Source organism: Haemorhous mexicanus, chromosome 21 (assembly GCF_027477595.1).
Source record: "Haemorhous mexicanus isolate bHaeMex1 chromosome 21, bHaeMex1.pri, whole genome shotgun sequence".
NCBI lineage: Eukaryota > Metazoa > Chordata > Aves > Passeriformes > Fringillidae > Haemorhous > Haemorhous mexicanus.
This window is the reverse complement of record NC_082361.1, coordinates 5,243,765-5,259,286: the sequence shown is the minus strand read 5'-3', so window position 1 is coordinate 5,259,286 and position 15,522 is coordinate 5,243,765. Positions and strand designations below refer to the sequence as shown.

Below are 15,522 nucleotides of genomic sequence, written 5' to 3'. Positions count from 1 at the left end.
GCCCTGACTGTGGGCACATGTTGGTGGCTTCATGAGCTGCTGTGGGGCCCTGCATCCCTCTGCAGGGCTGAGCCTTGCAGGGGCTCTCTGGGGAGCTGGGGCTCCCCTTGCTCTGGAGGCTCAGGCTGCCCGAGGGAGGAACGCTGGAAGTGTCATGGAGGAGAAGGCAAGGCCTTGTTTTCTTGCATGTCCTTCCTAGGCTTCAGTGGAAGTCTGGCATTGGAGACAGGCACAGAGGCCTCAGTGGCAGCCCGGTGGCAGTCCCGGTGCATTTCATGGCTGTGCCTACTCAGGTCCTTGGGAAAACATTCCCTCAAGCCCACAAGTCAGTCACAGATCTGGGTCAGGGTGGGCTGGCCAAAATCTCCTTGTGAAGGTCAAACAAAGACCAGGCTCACAAGGGGAAGACCTGCCACTGCTCATATCACATATTTGTTTCACTGCAGCCCCCACATGTGTTGGAAGCTCAGTGTCCTCCATGGCTGGAGCATTACCAGCCCTGGCTGTGGGGCTTTGCTGGAGCTGGACACCCCGTCTTGAGATGCAGAAGCCGTGAGGGAGCCGAGCACGACGGCACTGGGAGCTGAGGACACCACTGAGATGGGACGTGAGCAATGGGCAGAGCTGGCCTTCCCCTCCTCTGACCCTGGGAGCCCTGCAGTGGGAAATGGCATCATCTCCACACACACGCCATGGCCAGCCAAGGGAACAAGGGGACGAGTCCCTCCCCAGGCAGGTTTTGCCACCCTGGCCCTTTGTGGGACCTGTGCTGTCATCTCCTCTGATCTGCCACAGCGGCCAGATCCCGACCGAGGCTGATTTTATCCACACAGCAACATCAGTGCCACGTACCCAGGGGAGAGAAAGTCCTTGATTTAGCAGACATGACCAGACCTGGCCAGAAAATGGATATTGTTCCTCAAAGGCAGAGAGGGACAAGGACAAACAGCTGAGTTGAGCCGGTTTGGGGTCAGGCGTTGCTCACAGTACAACCCTCGCTGGCAGAGCATGCTGACTGCTGGGGTTTGCTACAAAAATGCCTTCTGACAAAGGTGTCCTGCACTGAGGGGCCCAAGTGGAGCTCACCACGGATATATGCCATGGTTTAGACCCCAGGGCAAAGTCACCCCATCCCAGCTGAGCAAGCTGAAGCTGGGGAGCTTCCCTGTTGCCAGGCTGGATTGCTAGTGAGGAAATCATGACCAACCTGCTGGGTATTCCCTCGAGCCTCCTTTCCAAGCATTAAAAGTGCTAATTAAACCAGAGCTGTGCTCCAGTATCTGGAGGGATCGGCTGCCTTTCCCAGCAGATGGGCCAAGAGCCTCTGCAGGGACAGTCCCTGGTGCCATCCAGCAGTGGAGAAGGTCACTTGGCCATGCTGCTTGGTGCTCTCAAATTTAGGAGATGGGTGGCACAGCCCTGGAGCTGGGGATGCTTCCAAAGGGGCTCATCTGCAGGGCAGACCCCTGGACAGCTGAGTGGGATCATCACCGCCCCCAAACCCATGGAAGTGATTGAGACAGGGCACTCAAATTCTCCTTCTCACCCCTTCCCCTCTGAGGTATTTGGAGCTGGCTGGCACCACAGGGCTGGGGGGGCAAGTGGCGGGTGTTTCCAGCGGGAGGCAGGAATTCCTGACTCACAGCCAGTTCTGGGTGTTAATTCCCTCCTGGGAGTCTCAGCCACATCCCAGAGCTGCAGACAGCACAAAACCCCCTCAGAAGGCAAAGGGTTCCAGAGGGGAAAGGGTAACTCCTCTAGCAGTGGGAGGGGAGGCAGGATGGAGGAGAGGACAGGAGGGATGATTTTTATTCCTGTGAATTTGCAGGAGTGACCTCCCATGATTTTCTGAGACCCAAAGGAGCTGAGGAGCTGCAGGAGCAGTGTACACTGGGGTGCCCAGCTCTGGATTCACATCCCTGCTGCTTGGAGAAGGTGTGTGCATCCCCTGGACTCTGGGGTGAGCCAAGGTGTCCCTCTGACCATCAGCTGTCGGTCTGGGGAGCAGCTCCACGGGCACTCATGGCCAAATGCTGTCAGCTGGGGAGCTGCCCCTCCACAGGGACACCCCGACCTCCCTCCCAGGGGGACCTGCCATGCCCTCAGCCCTGTACGCTGGGCTTGCAGGGAGAGTTGAACCCAACAGCTGCTCCCCAAAAGCAGCCAAAGACCCAGGGCTGGCTCAGGAATTGTTTGCACCCGTGGCCTCCTCCAGAGCCGCTGCTGTGAGGGCACCTGGGGCTGGGGCTGGCGGGGGGCGCGGGCGATGGAGGAGCCTCCGAAGAGCCCCTTGTGCTGGAGGGAGCCCAGCTAACCGCCGGCAGGGTATTTTTTTTCTCCCTCGCTCTTTGTTAAGCTCCCTTTCAGCTGAAATGGCAATGCCTGGGTGTTCTGAGCTGACAATAATTGCTGCAGTCTAGACACTGTCTGGTATGAGGCACGGGGAATCAAAGAGGCCCCTTCTCTCACTGCGACTTTCACACATGCTCCCTCGCTCCGGCTCCTTCCTTCTCCCTCTCCCATGTTCCCTTGGTCTTTGCCTTCCTTTTTCCCCCCCCTTGTTCCCCTCTATCTGCCTCTCGCCGAGATGGAGGAGAAGCGTCAGCATCTTCCCCCCCACGCTCTCCCTCTCTGCCGTCTGTTCCTCTCTCCCGCTCCCCCTCTCCCTCGCTCCTTCTCTCATCTGTCTCCTCTCTCCTTCCTCCACTCTTACCTTTATGCTATTCCCTTCCTCCCAAAGTTAGCAGAGAAGCAGGAGGGAGGGCTGGCAGTGCCGGGGTTTAACTCTTTCCTCACCCTCTCGTAGGTTCTCCTCCCCATCCCAGCCCCTTGCTGGGGTCCAGGGTGGCTCTGCTGTTTTGGGGTGCTGGGCTCCTCTCTGGGCTGAGGCATTGGTCCCAGGGGAGGTTGAGGGGAGTTGTCAGGGCTGGGCTGGGTCAGATGAGGCCTGGTCAGGGCACAGGGGGCTGGACCTGGATCCAAGGGGATCACCTTTACTCTCTTTTTGCCTTCCCCACACCACAGGTGTCTCTGGCTGCAAGGGAGCCCATCCTTGGGACACAGGTGGTTCTTCAAGTGCTCCAGAAAGCCAAAGGGGTTTTTTCCCACCCACTCCAGACCTCAGCAGAGCTTGCTGTGCTGCTGGGAGATTGATCCCAGCTCACACATGGCTCACAGCAATGCTCTGCCTCAGGCTGAGCTCAGCTGCCCTGGCACTGCCCCCTGCCCTCTGCAGGCTCCGGCCGGGCCATGTCCCTCTGGCACTTCCATGGGATCCCATGAGGTCAGTTCCAGCCACGCTCAGGAATTTGGCTTTTCTGCTGCAATGTATTAACAGATCATTTCCAGCTCAGCCCTGGACTTGTATTAACCTCTGATCCCTGGGCAGAAGACACGTTTTCTATAAAGCCCAACAAACCCTGTCAAGTTTTAGTTCATGTGAGATCTTATAGCAGAGAGCAGACCATAGGTGGGGAAACTGAGGCAAGAGACAGTGAACAAATTGGGTCAGTCTGCTGAGGTTAAATCTGCCACGGGGCCACACAATCCCCAAATTTGGGATGGACCCAAATTTGTACATCCATGGACACAAGTGAGCAGCTCTCCTGTGACTTCCAGCATCTCACCTCCAGCCGTGCTGCTGCTTACCATGGAAAAGTCACATTAGGAAAGTATGTGATGTATTTTTAACTGTCTATAATGCAATTTAACAGCTGGAAAGGAGGAAGAACGCCAGCCCCATGCAATCCAACAGATCTCTGCTGTCTGCAAGCGAGGGCTCTGTGGACTCAGGGGGTTTTGGTATGGTTGGAGACCTTGTTTGGGAAAAGGGCAGGAAACAACCTCATCCTCGAGATGGGCTCTGACTCATGAAAGGCAACATGTGCAGGATGGAGGTGAGAGCACTCAGCAGCTCCCAGGGTGACATGTCTGTCCCCAGAAGCCACCATGCTGAGTGCTGTGGCCAGGCTCAATTCCCCAAAGAGCTCAGTCTCTTGGCAGTGCTTTGGCTTTGGGATTCTTTGCATGCTCTGGCAACGGGGCTGCAGGGGAGGGTTCTGGGATCCCTCTGCACTGGAGGCATTCACCACAGGACATATTTTCCCCTGCTATTCCCAGTCCCAGGTTCCTGCCCTGCTCCCAGGGCTGGATGTGCTGTGGAGGTGGGTGCTGCCAGACTGCACCATCCCACTCCTCCCCCTGGATGGAAGGGGTGTGTGCCCCCCATGCTGCTCTCCCAGCCAGCCCCCAACACCTTCTGCAGTGCAGGGAGGGAGCCCAGCAGGGCTTTGGTGTGAGCAGGATGCTGTGTCCAGGATCTGATGCATCTCCTGCCTTCCCTGCCCACATCCCATGGGAGCCTCTGCCTCCAGTGCACTGAGACCCTGCCAGTGAGGGGTAGAATGATCAATATTTGTGTTCCTCCATGCCAGCCAAGTGGAAGTGCTCCTGCTGCCAGTAATGGGTCTCTAATGGGGCTGAGCTCTAATGGGGCTCCTCTACAGTGTGGTGGCTCTTTGGGCAACCACAGTAGGGTTTATCTGGGGTGTTGGGGTTGGTTTGTTGCCTCCAAGCAGCTGGGTGCTAAAAGGGAGTGAGTTTGTTGCCGTCACTGGCGTTACTCCCCAGTGCTTCTCCTTGGAGGAATTCTCCCCCACAACGGTCCCCAATACTAAGAGGAAGAGAGTGAGACCCATCTTCAGCCTCATCCCAGGGGACACCCCAGGGCAAGGCTCCTGATTTTCCCCAGAGCAGTGTTTGGGAGCTGGAAGCTGCTGGCAGCTGGTTCCTATATCCAGGCTTTTGCACACACACTGAAAAATGAGCAGTGGGATAGCTCAGCAGGGAGGAGGCTCAGTGAGGGGGGGTCTCTGGTGAGCACTTGGAGGATGTAGGACCCAGGGGTGCTCAGGGATGCTGCCATTTGCTCACCTTTTTGTGGGGGAAGTTGTGAACTCACATGGAGACTCCTTGGGCTGGAGAAGAGCATTGCTGGGCTTAGGAAGGGCTGAGAGAGGTAGAGAAGCAGAAACACAGGCACAGGGAAGGGAAACAACTCGGTGAAGGTCATCTCTGGGCCAGTGGCACAACCAGGAATAAAATCCAGGTGTGCTGAATTGGTCCTTGGGTTGTATTCATGCGTGTGGTTGCATTAACACTGCTGTCCCTGAGCAGGGGCCAGTACTAGAGAGAGTTTCCCAAAGCCACTGGTGCCCTCCAGAGAGGGACAGTGCAGGCTGTGGGGCTGGGAGAAAGAGAGGTCTGCATGTTTGGGGTCCCTTTTCCCCTAGAGCATCTTCCAAGCCTGGCTGTGTGGATGGGGAATGCTGTTGGATGCTGGCTGATAAGGCAGAGTGGTTAAAATCACTGCCTTTATTTGGAAGCTTATCTCCAAATCCTAATGAAAACACAGAGGGAAGCCGGGGACAGCAGAGGGGGAGGACTCACACCCCGGCGTGGTGGGGACCCAGCTGGGCCAGGCTGAGCAGGGCCACCTGGTGGGGTTTGGAGTCTGGGGCTTTAAAAGCTTTGGGACAAAACCCAAGGAGACAGGGCACAACCATGGGTCCCACACCCAAAGAGGGAGAGCCTGCAGGGGCAGCTGCAGCCCCACTCTGAGAGCCCTGAATTTGGGATTCCTCCAGATTTTTTTTTTAAATTAGGGGCTCAATGAGGAAGAAAAAGCTTGAAACCAAGGAAACAAGGGAGACAGAAAGGGAAATGTCGGCTCCTGCAAGTGGAGTGAGCTGGCTCCAGCACCCTGGGGTGAGGCTGGGTGCTGCCCCTGCTGCCCTGACTGCTCCTCCATGGCTGTGGTGCAAAAAGGTGACCAAGTTGAGATGCAATGAAGAAGTGAGAAGGTGAAAGGAGGTCTTGTGCAGGGAGGCATGAAAGGCTTTGCCCTGGAGGGTGCTGAGCTGCTCAGGAGAATTTGTTTTGGCGCAAAAGGGATGATGGAGGAGGTGAGCAGAGTTTTTTCAGGGTATGCTCTAGAGCAGACAGCAGCTATGGTGGGCTCAGCAATCTGAGCTGGACTTCCCAGACACCAAAATAATATTCCCAGACCAAAAGTTATGAGGTAGAAGGGCTGGGAAAGCTGGGGATGAGACATGTGCGTGTGTGTGGATGCGGCCGTGGCTGTGCCAAGCCCCATAAATCACAGCAGCGCGGCCTGAGCCTCCATCGGAGGAGATTCTTCCTTGCCAGATTCGAACATTTCCCCTCAACAGCCTCAGCTTTCCCCTCCAAGCAGCAGAGACGAGAGATCCTGATGATGGCAAGTGCAAAGGGTTTCTGGGAGCATCCCGAAGGAAGGGTTCTCTGCCCCACACCCAGGGCCATGGGCAGAGCCCTGCTCTGCCCCGCCTTGGGGCTGATCCGGAGCAGCGCTGAGGCTCTGGGGGTGCTCACCACCAGCGCCCCATCCCGTGCTCTCCTTCCCCCATCCACGGCCGGCCGGGCCCAGCTTTGCTGTGCTGGGGGAGCGTAAGTTGATATTTTCCTGCTCGTCCCCAGAGGGTTTTTTCCATTACACAGGCAGAGCGGAGCGGAGCGGAGCTGCCTGCTCGCCCGCTCGCCCGGCTCCCCCGCCTGCAACCTCTGGCACCGCTTTTCCAGCGGCACATTGTGCAAATGTAACCTTTCAGCGAGCCACTCCTACGGCAGGAAGCCGGGGGGCTCCGCTCCTGCCAGGAACGCAGCCGGCGCGGAGCTGGAAGGCAGCCCGTTAATCAGAGCCGGCTGACAGCGGAGCGCACAGCCTGGGCAACAGATTTCTGCTCCCTCTCCCTCGTTCGCGCTGCCTCGCCTTCCCGCTCCCGCTCGCTGCCGCTCGGCTACACGGTCTGCCCTGCCATCCCGCCTGCCTCCCCATCCTCATCCTCATCCTCATCCTCATCCTCCGCTTCCTCTTCATCCTCATCCTCCGCTTCCTCTCCATCCTCATCCTCTGCTTCCGCCCTTTCCTCATCCTCCGCTTCCTCTCCATCCTCATCCTCCGCTTCCTCTCCATCCTCATCCTCTGCTTCCTCCCTTTCCTCATCCTCCGCTTCCTCTCCATCCTCATCCTCTCCTTCCTCACCCTCTGCTTCCTCCCCTTCCTCATCCTCCGGTTTCTCAGGGCGCCAGCTGGGCTCCTGCACTCGCCTTCCCTCCCCGTCCCGAGCAAGAGCTGCCCGTGGCTCTTGGTAGGAAACCTTTTGGAATGCAGGTGGGGACCTGTCCCAGTCGCCACCGTGAGGAGGGGACCGCTGTGACAGCCGCAGCCAGGCCGAGGTGAAGCACACACCGGAGCGCCGTGCCCAGGGATGCTGTGCCAGAGGGTGGGACCCCTGTGTGGCTGCAGTGCCCCCCACCACCTTGCACAGGGTCCCCCAGCGACCCAACCAGCCAGGGGCTCCCTGTGACACCCCAGTCAGGGCTGTGCCCCTGGGGCTGGGTCTCGGTCCTTTTTCTCTCTCTTTGAGGCACCCAGCTCCTGCCTGCTCCAAATAAATGTGAGTTTTATTTCTTGTGCTGGCAGCAAACACATCGGGGGGGGCTCAGTCTGCACCCACACACCAGCACACCCACGCAGCACTGGCAGCCCCTGCCCCTCAGGAAGGTTTTTCCCCAGCTCGTTGCCCCTGGCTTGTGGCAGCCCCATGGGTCCAGTGTGGTGTCTGGGATGTGCCGGGCAGGAGCCTCCCCCTGGGAAGAGGGGCTGGCTGGGGGGAGCCAGGCTGTCCCATTCAACCCCCATGGCTGTGTCCCCACTGGGGAGGGCTGGGCTGGGTTGAGGTGGTTGCATTGGCCAAGGCAATGGCTGGTAGTGCCAGTTTGGATGGTGTTCCCCAGGTGCCAAACACACCTTCATGCCCAGGTAAAGTCCAGTGAGGAGAAAAAGGCAGAAGAAATCCCATCACCATCTGTGCAACAGGCTCCCTTGTGCACCCTCACTTTGGGCTTGCCAGAAGTAAAAGGGCACCAAAAATGGTCACATCTAGCCCTGTTCTTCCCCAGTTCCTCCTGCCCCTGCAAGATCAAACACTGAGTGTTTTTCTCCCCCAGTGAGGTTCTGCTAGAAGCACCAGGGATCCCTTCAGACAGGGACTGCTGCACAGTGCTGTGACTTTGGGGCAAAGATTCATCTCCTCCTAATTGCATAAAAAGCACCAGTCTAAGCATTGAGAGTGTTCTGGGCTCACAGGCATGGCTGAGCAGAGATGCAGGGGGCATTTTTATCTGCTCCTGTAAGTGGGTTTGCTTTGCTGAGGATGAAAGGTTTGATTTTTGGAGTGGTTGAGCTGGCATGGGCTGGGCTGTGGGTTCAAGGGCTCTTCCAAGTGCCCTCAGCCTCATCACCAGCCCAGCCACTGCAACCCCTGCATTTATTTTTCATGTCTGATTTCTTCCAGTGTTTGAAACACAAAATGTGCTGCATTGTAGCATCTGTTTTTGTGGTATTTCCAGCCCAGCTGGAAGCAGGAGGCACTCAAAATTCAGGGATGGAAAAAAAAAAAAAAAAAAGAATCTGGTGAGATTTTGTCTTCCTGCCAAACTCACCAAACCTGGGATGCCAGGAGAGCCCTGCTGTGGGCGCACCATCCTGGGTCCTCAACTCTTCCATCCTTTTCTGGTTGTCTGCTCTTTGCTCATCCCAAACCATCCTCTCATTCCCAAATCACTTTCAGGACGCTGCACAAAGCCTGACCCCGCTGTCGGAGCTGCGGACGGGCGGATAATACAGTGGCTGAATTTATTTCACCTTTTCCTCTGGTTGCGAATTGTCCGGGAGCAGATGGCGATTTTCTCAAGTGTATCCGTTATTCGAAGTCACTCACTGAGACAGAGATGGCTCAAACAAATCCCAGGCCCCCTGCAAAGCCATCATTTGGTCTTTCCATCTGCCCAGCCGCCGCTGTCGGCGTGGGCTCGGCGTCCGCCCGCGCGCCGGAGGGAAGCGGGGAGCCCGGACAGCCCGTGGATGTGGTCAGCCCTGCTGTCTGCACCTCTCTCCCACTTCATCTCTATGGAATGCTGAGCTCTGGAGGGTGGCAGGAGTGGCTGGGATCCACATCCCACCTTTACTGGGGTTTGGGAGGTTTGGGGCCGCGCTGTCTCGCTCGCACGGTGCCTTCCTGTGCAGTGACAGGGTGAGGGGAACTCACTGGGACAGTGGCCAGCTGCAAACTGGGAAGTTGCATCTCAGGAGAAGATGCCAGAGGCTGTTTCTGCTGCACCTCCCTTCCTGGCCCCGGAGGAAATGGGTGTTTTTGGGGTGGTGAAACACCAAAACAGCCCCAGGAAACCTGAGACCTGATGTGTGCGGTGTCCCTGCAGCACAGGCTGGTGTCACAGCCAGGACTGGAGGTGCTGAGGGTTTGTGTGTGCAGGGATGTGTCCAGCTCTGGGTGATGCATATGGAGAGGGGACCTGCAAAAGCAGCCTGAGGATGACTGTAGGTGGCCAGAGCCCTCCCTGTGTTGGTGGCACTCTCTTGGAGAAGCCTGGGCAGGGCTGCGAGGGATGGGCTTGGGCTGGTGGCTTCTGCCAACCTCCTACAGTACCTCCCAGGATATCTGTGTGCCCGGGGCTCTGCTCTGGGTGTTGGTAGATTGGGAAGGGGCCAGGTGCAGGCTTTGATCCATCCCCAGGATAATCCCCACCCCAAAACCCCAACAGTGTAATTGTCAAAATGAAGACAACTGGGGAGAAACACATGAATTCTCAAGCTCACTCTCAGCCCAGCAGTCAGTCCCTGGAGCTGGGGCTCCAACTTCCCCACCCAGAGAGGGGCTGAGCCAGAGAAATGCTCCCGCAGCGATCTGCTCCCTCCTCCTGGCTGCATTTCCTTTTTTTTTTTTTTTTTTTTTACTTTCCACATCTTTCTAATTCCCTTCCCAGCAGAGCGGCGGAGGTGGCCAGAGGGGACTCGGTGTCCTCTCGCAGGGATACCAGGGCCATGCAGAGGGCACTGGGGGAGCTGTGAAGGGTTTTCAAAGGGTGAAACACTTTGAAATGCAGTTTCCTCTCCCCTCTTCACCTCCCCCCTGGCTAAACAAATACCCCCCGGCCGGGAGATGCCTCCCGCATCCCGCAGGCTTTTGTTCCCAGGCTTTTGTCTGGGGCTGGGAAAGGGGCCAGGATCCCTCTGCCTCCCCGGGGACACACATGCAGACAGGGTCTTGCCTGCTTGGGATGTTGAGAGGCAGGCAGGAGGTGAGAGCTGCCTGTGCCCGCTGCCACAGGGCTTGGGGACATCCCATGAGCCATCCTGGCTTTCCTTAGTGGCCTCCAGCTGCTGTCCCTCTTGCCTGTCACATCACTGGCACTTTCTGCCTGTCCCTGGACTCTACTCATGGTACAGGTCCTGGTCCATCCTGTCCCCACAGTGTCCCCTCTTGTCATACTGCCACCAGCACACGCTGCAGGCTCTGTGCATGGGCAGTGCCACCAGCTCATGCCCTCCTGAGGACACCCCCAGATGCCAGTTCAGAGCCACCACCCGTGGCACCTTCCAGCAGAGGGTCACCGGCTCCATCCCCATCACAGGGACCCTACAGAAGCCCAAGCAAAAATTATGTGGGTTTTACAGTGACCTCTGGCCCTCAGGAACCCATCACCTGGCTTTCCATTTACATCCCAAAAGCCACTTTAATTACACCTCGGGGAGGGATCACTTCAGGGAGCTGCTTTTTGGGGCAAAATGCTGATGGGAAAAAATCTTATGAACAGCCAAACAACCTTGAAGGGATCAAGGAGACTCGAGAGCCAGCCTCAAGCCTGTCCCTGCCAGTGACAAGAAACACCTTGATGAACTCTAAGCAAAGGTGAGACTCCAAACAAACCCTCGGCAGCCAAACCCTCTGGAAACCAAACCTCTTCTTAGCCCCGGGGCAAAGTGTTTCTCCGGTGACTAAGTTTGGAAGAAAACAGGATTGTTTGAAACGTCCCCTGTTGTTCCTGCCTCCCGCCAGGAATTACAAAAAAGAAAATAAATACCCGATTTTTGTTATTGAAACTTTGAAAGTTCCCCTGGGAAGAGCAGACAGCGTTTGCCCCAGCCCAGTCCCTCCGTGCCCCTGTCCCTGCGGGGCCGGGCAGCCGGCGCTGCTCTCCGGCCAGCTGCAGCCAGAGATGCGCTGAGCCTTTCCAGACAACAAAAGCTCTCTGGCTGCCTGATTTCCCTCTGCCTTATCTCCCTCCGCGATAGCCAGGTTATCGGGAAATGGAAAAGGGCTCAGGACAGCCTGACCCCAATCCCTGGGGGACAGGAGATGGTGACGGGTGGGGGGCAGAAGCTTTGCGTGGGCGGGGGGCTGTCAGCACTCGGGGGTCCCATCCTTTTTCTCCCACTGACACCTTCCTTGCGCGAGGTGGGGAGAGCAAAACCTCTTCGGGGAGCAGCTTTGGAGCGTGGGTGAGCACTGGGAGCTCCGGTCCCCTCCTGGACCCAGCCAGGGGCAGCGGCGGGGGCTCAGCCCCGGCGGGGTGGGCGGAGGAGCTGCGGGGCTGGGCGGTGGGAGAGCAGCCCCAGCACCGCGCTTGTCACCCAGACAAGAGATCAATAACTAATTTCACTGCAGCAGCAGCGCCGGGTTTTTTCCAATAATTGTGAGCCGGCGGTGGGGAATGAGGCTCTCAGCACCGCTCCACACCAGCCTGCACCCGATCAATCGCCACACCGCTGGGGCAGCAGGAAAACTCATTTTTCTCCTTTTCTTCCCTCTCCTCCCTTCTCTCCTTCCTTATCCCACTCCATTCCCTCCTCCTCCTGCTGTGGCGCTGCCTGAGCTGAGGGCTGTGTCCCCACGCCGGGTGGGATGAGAGCTTGGGCTTTCCCGAGCTGGCCCCACGGTGCTGGGGACAACGGCTGAGCCTCCTGTGCTGCCTCAACAGCCCGGAGCACTTTGGTCCCTGTCACCCACGGGCTGGACCCGGCTCCTTGTGCAGAGCACCGGCCCCAACAGCTTGGGTGAAGGTGGCAGAGGTGAGATTTCTCCTCTCCTTATGGGATAAGGGGCTCCCAGGGATGCTTTGGCTGCTGTGTTGTGACTTTTGGTGGCCTGTTGGTGCCTTTGTGTGGTCCAAATGTGACTCTTACATTTATGGCCTTTTTTCCCCTGGGTTTTTATTCCCTGAGTGATTGGTTTGTTCCAGGTCAAAGATCCTACCGAGCTTCTCCTGTAACTATCCTTTATCCCTTCTGCCTCTGCAACCCTGCAGTGCCTCAGTTTCCCTCTATGTCTATGGCAGAGGAGGCTGAGAACATCCCTTCCTGCTCCTTCCCATGAGCCACCATGAGTCTCAAGGCAGAAGGTGTTGCTGGTTCCCAGCTCACAGGGTACTGTGTGGTTTTGAGGTCCCCAGGACCACAGAGTCCCACAGTCCCTGTGTCTGTGAGGTGGAGAGAGGGGTCCTGCACACTCAGTATCTCCCTGGGATTGAGAGATGCTCCAAGGGGGGGTCTGGAGGCACCTCTGGATTTCTTCAGCACCTCCAATGGGTTGTGTATGAGGTGCTTGGGTGGGGCAGGGAGGAAGGCTCAGCTGTGAGTCTGTCGCTGCAGCACCTTCCAATCCCATCCAAGCCCTGTACACCCCAAAGAAGGTGGCAGCAGGGCAGCCCCTTGTTCTTTTCCCCTATTTAAGAGCCCTCTCACAGATTCTTGGGGAACATCCCCATGAATTAAAGACTGCCTTTGCTGTGGAGCACTGAGAGCTGCCTGCATAATTTCAAAGTTTTATGACTTGCCTTGAAGGCTCCTATTGATTGGGGTCCTCTCTGGCTGATGGAGCTTTTAGTATGGCCTGGACTGGGCAAGCAAGGCTGGAATCTCAGCCTGTCCAGATTAGCTAAAGCGCAGCTTAAAACCTCTGTGGCATGAGCTGCTCCTGGGAGAGTCTCCATGTGCATGTCCACACCAGAGCTGTTTGCACTTTGAGGTGCTTTTTGACTCCCCATGGGGCCACATCCCACATGGGGTTTAACCTGGAGAATTATTTTGCTGGGTGGGTTTAACGTGGCCTTAGGAGTTGGAGCGAGGGCATCTTGAGGGGTTTCTGCCCTGCTGAGGCTGCAGGCACTGCTCACTGCTCACTGGGGCCGAGGGATGCTCGTGGGATTTGGAGTTTCTGTGCAGCACCCACTGCTGGGTGCCAGCAGCAGCTTCCCCATGGGTCACACTGTGCTGGCACAGACACACATGGGCAGCAAGGAAACCAGAAGCATCTCTCCACAGCTGTCTGCCCTGTGGCTTGGCTTTGGAGAGGAGCTGGCATCACCTTCACTTTCAAACTCTCCCTGCTACAGCTGGAGCCTGTGGGGCTTCAAGAGCCACGGCACAGCCAGGGAGGGCCACAGACCCTCCTTGGTGCTGGAGGGGGGTGGGTGCACCCCCAGCCCAAGCACACCCACACCTGCCATGCCACCACTTTCTCTGGGTACCACACTCAACTGAGGCCTTTGCCCCTCCACCCCGTGCACAGAGCTGGGGCTGCTGGCCAGGACCCCCTTCCCAGTGGCTGTTTGACCTCAGAGAATGCACAGGAGTTGGTGGCGAGTGTGGCCAACCTATGACTCTGCAGCCACAGAATTGGCTACTTCCCCCCTCTCCCAATTTTTTTGTCCTTGGGGGGCCCCTGCTCTCACTCCCTGTTACCCCCAAGCCCAGGGGGCCAGTGCATGGCTGGGCTGGAGTCTGGGACAGCAGGAGGGAGGTGGTGGGAGACCCCATGGCTCCTTTAAGAAACCCACAACCGGCTCCAGAAAGCAGCTCAAGGTCACAGCGGGAACCTGCGGACTTGGCAGCAGCCAGCAAGGGAGGAGGGATGGAGGGAGGGAGGGAAGCAGCCCGAGATCAAAATGAAATCACAGCCAGGGAGAGGGGCTGGCTGGCAGCACAGCAGAGGCAGAAGGGAAGGTGGGGAGCAGCTGAGCAGGACTTGCAGGGGAGTCCCACCCATGGGTGTCCCCCCGGGATTGCTGCAGCCCCAACCCCAGCACAGAACTTTGAAGCTTCCCTGTGCCCCCCAGCTCAGAGCCCTGTGCCCTCTGCAGCTCCAGCCAATGTGCCTATGGTGATTCAAGCCAAGGAAAGTCCCTCTGTCCCCGGGAGCCACCCTGGGAATGCTGGAGCCACTTCCCTCCCACAGGACTTCCCGGGCTCCACAGGAGGTTTTCCAGCTCCAAGAGGAGCAGAGCAGGAGGAAGCTGCTGGCTGGGAGAGTTGTATCCTGCAGCTCATGGCACGGTCCACTCCCAAACTTTTACCTTATTTTCTTTTAAAGCAGCAGCTCCCCAAGTCCTGTGATCACTGCTGAGTCTCTGCCTTTTTTTTGGGCAGGAGAACCTTTGGAGCCACCCTCACCAGAGACTACAGTGGACAAAACCAAGTCTTTAAAGGCTCAAGGTGGTTAATGCAAATTAATTAAAAGCTCACATAATTTTATTTTTTTAAAAAAATTTGCTATTTAAATGAACCTCACAATTCTGGGTGCTCACTTGCCCTCTGGACAAGTAAAGCTGGGTGAAGTGAAGGCGCCAGGGATGAAGATGAACACTGTTGGAGGGGGGATGCTCACAGCAAGGTTAGCACATCCCTTCACAGCCTTGGGACCTGATCCTGTCCCAAGGCCACTCAGGGAGCCCCTGGCTGAACCCACTGGGGGGTCTGGGGGCACAGGCAGGGGCTCAGGCAGTCCTGACCCAGGCTGAGGTTGAGCTGTGGCTCCAAAGCTGCTCATTTTGGGATTGGTTCACCAATGCCCAATTTTAATTTTCATCAGCAGGATTAATCTGTGGAGTTATTTTCCCTTCCTCCCCCTCCCCTTCCTCTCCTACCCGCTTTATTCAAAGAATTTGATCATTTCTCCCAGGAGCTCGGCACCATTAACATTCACTCCCAACGTGTGTGAGCTGTGCTGCATCCCCAAGTGCTGCTCCTGCTGCCAGCCCTGGTACCCAAGCAGGCTCGGGGGAAACCTGGTCATCAGCTTCTCCTTCCAACAGCCTGGGCTGGGAGAGCCCCTCCACCCCCTAAATCCACTCCTGGAATCCCCCAAATCCACACCTGGCGGTCACAGCACAGCAAAGGAGGATGGCATCCTGAGCTCCAGCTTTGCTCTGCTGGAGCCTGGGCTTCTCCAGCAGATTAAAGCCAAGGGGCTCTGGGAAGAACAACCAAGGCAGAGGAATGGCCAAGAGTTACAAGGTTTGGTGATTTAAGTCAAGCAGATTGGTGACCTGGGGCTTTCGTGGAGTGACATAAATTTGCAGGCTTGCTTTTCACTAATAATGGTTAACTAACAAATTACTGTTGTTATTATTACTATTATTACTGTTATTATCATTAATGTTTTAAATATTGCAGGCCAGGCTGCCTTCCCTGTTGTTGGCACAGCTTCATCCATCCAGCACCGTGCCTTGGCTCTGAGTGCTCCATAGGTCTGTGTGCTGTAGATCTATGTGGAATCTATAGAATCTGTATGGGAAAATGTTTGATCTGAGTTTGCTTTCTTTGCTCAGATGAGCTCTGAAGGG

General features: G+C 56.8%; 1 long non-coding RNA gene across 3 annotated transcripts in view; it reads left to right on the top strand.

Moving 5' to 3' along the window:
* The window catches only part of LOC132337066 (uncharacterized), an 80,981-nt gene extending 69,979 nt beyond the window's left edge, over window positions 1–11,002 (top strand). For all 3 annotated transcript variants that reach the window (XR_009489058.1, XR_009489057.1, XR_009489056.1), the window contains 2 exons: window positions 1,829–1,935; window positions 3,025–11,002. This is a non-coding gene — a long non-coding RNA (uncharacterized LOC132337066). The remainder of the gene's footprint in view (window positions 1–1,828; window positions 1,936–3,024) is intronic.
* Window positions 11,003–15,522: the final 4,520 nt, after the last annotated feature.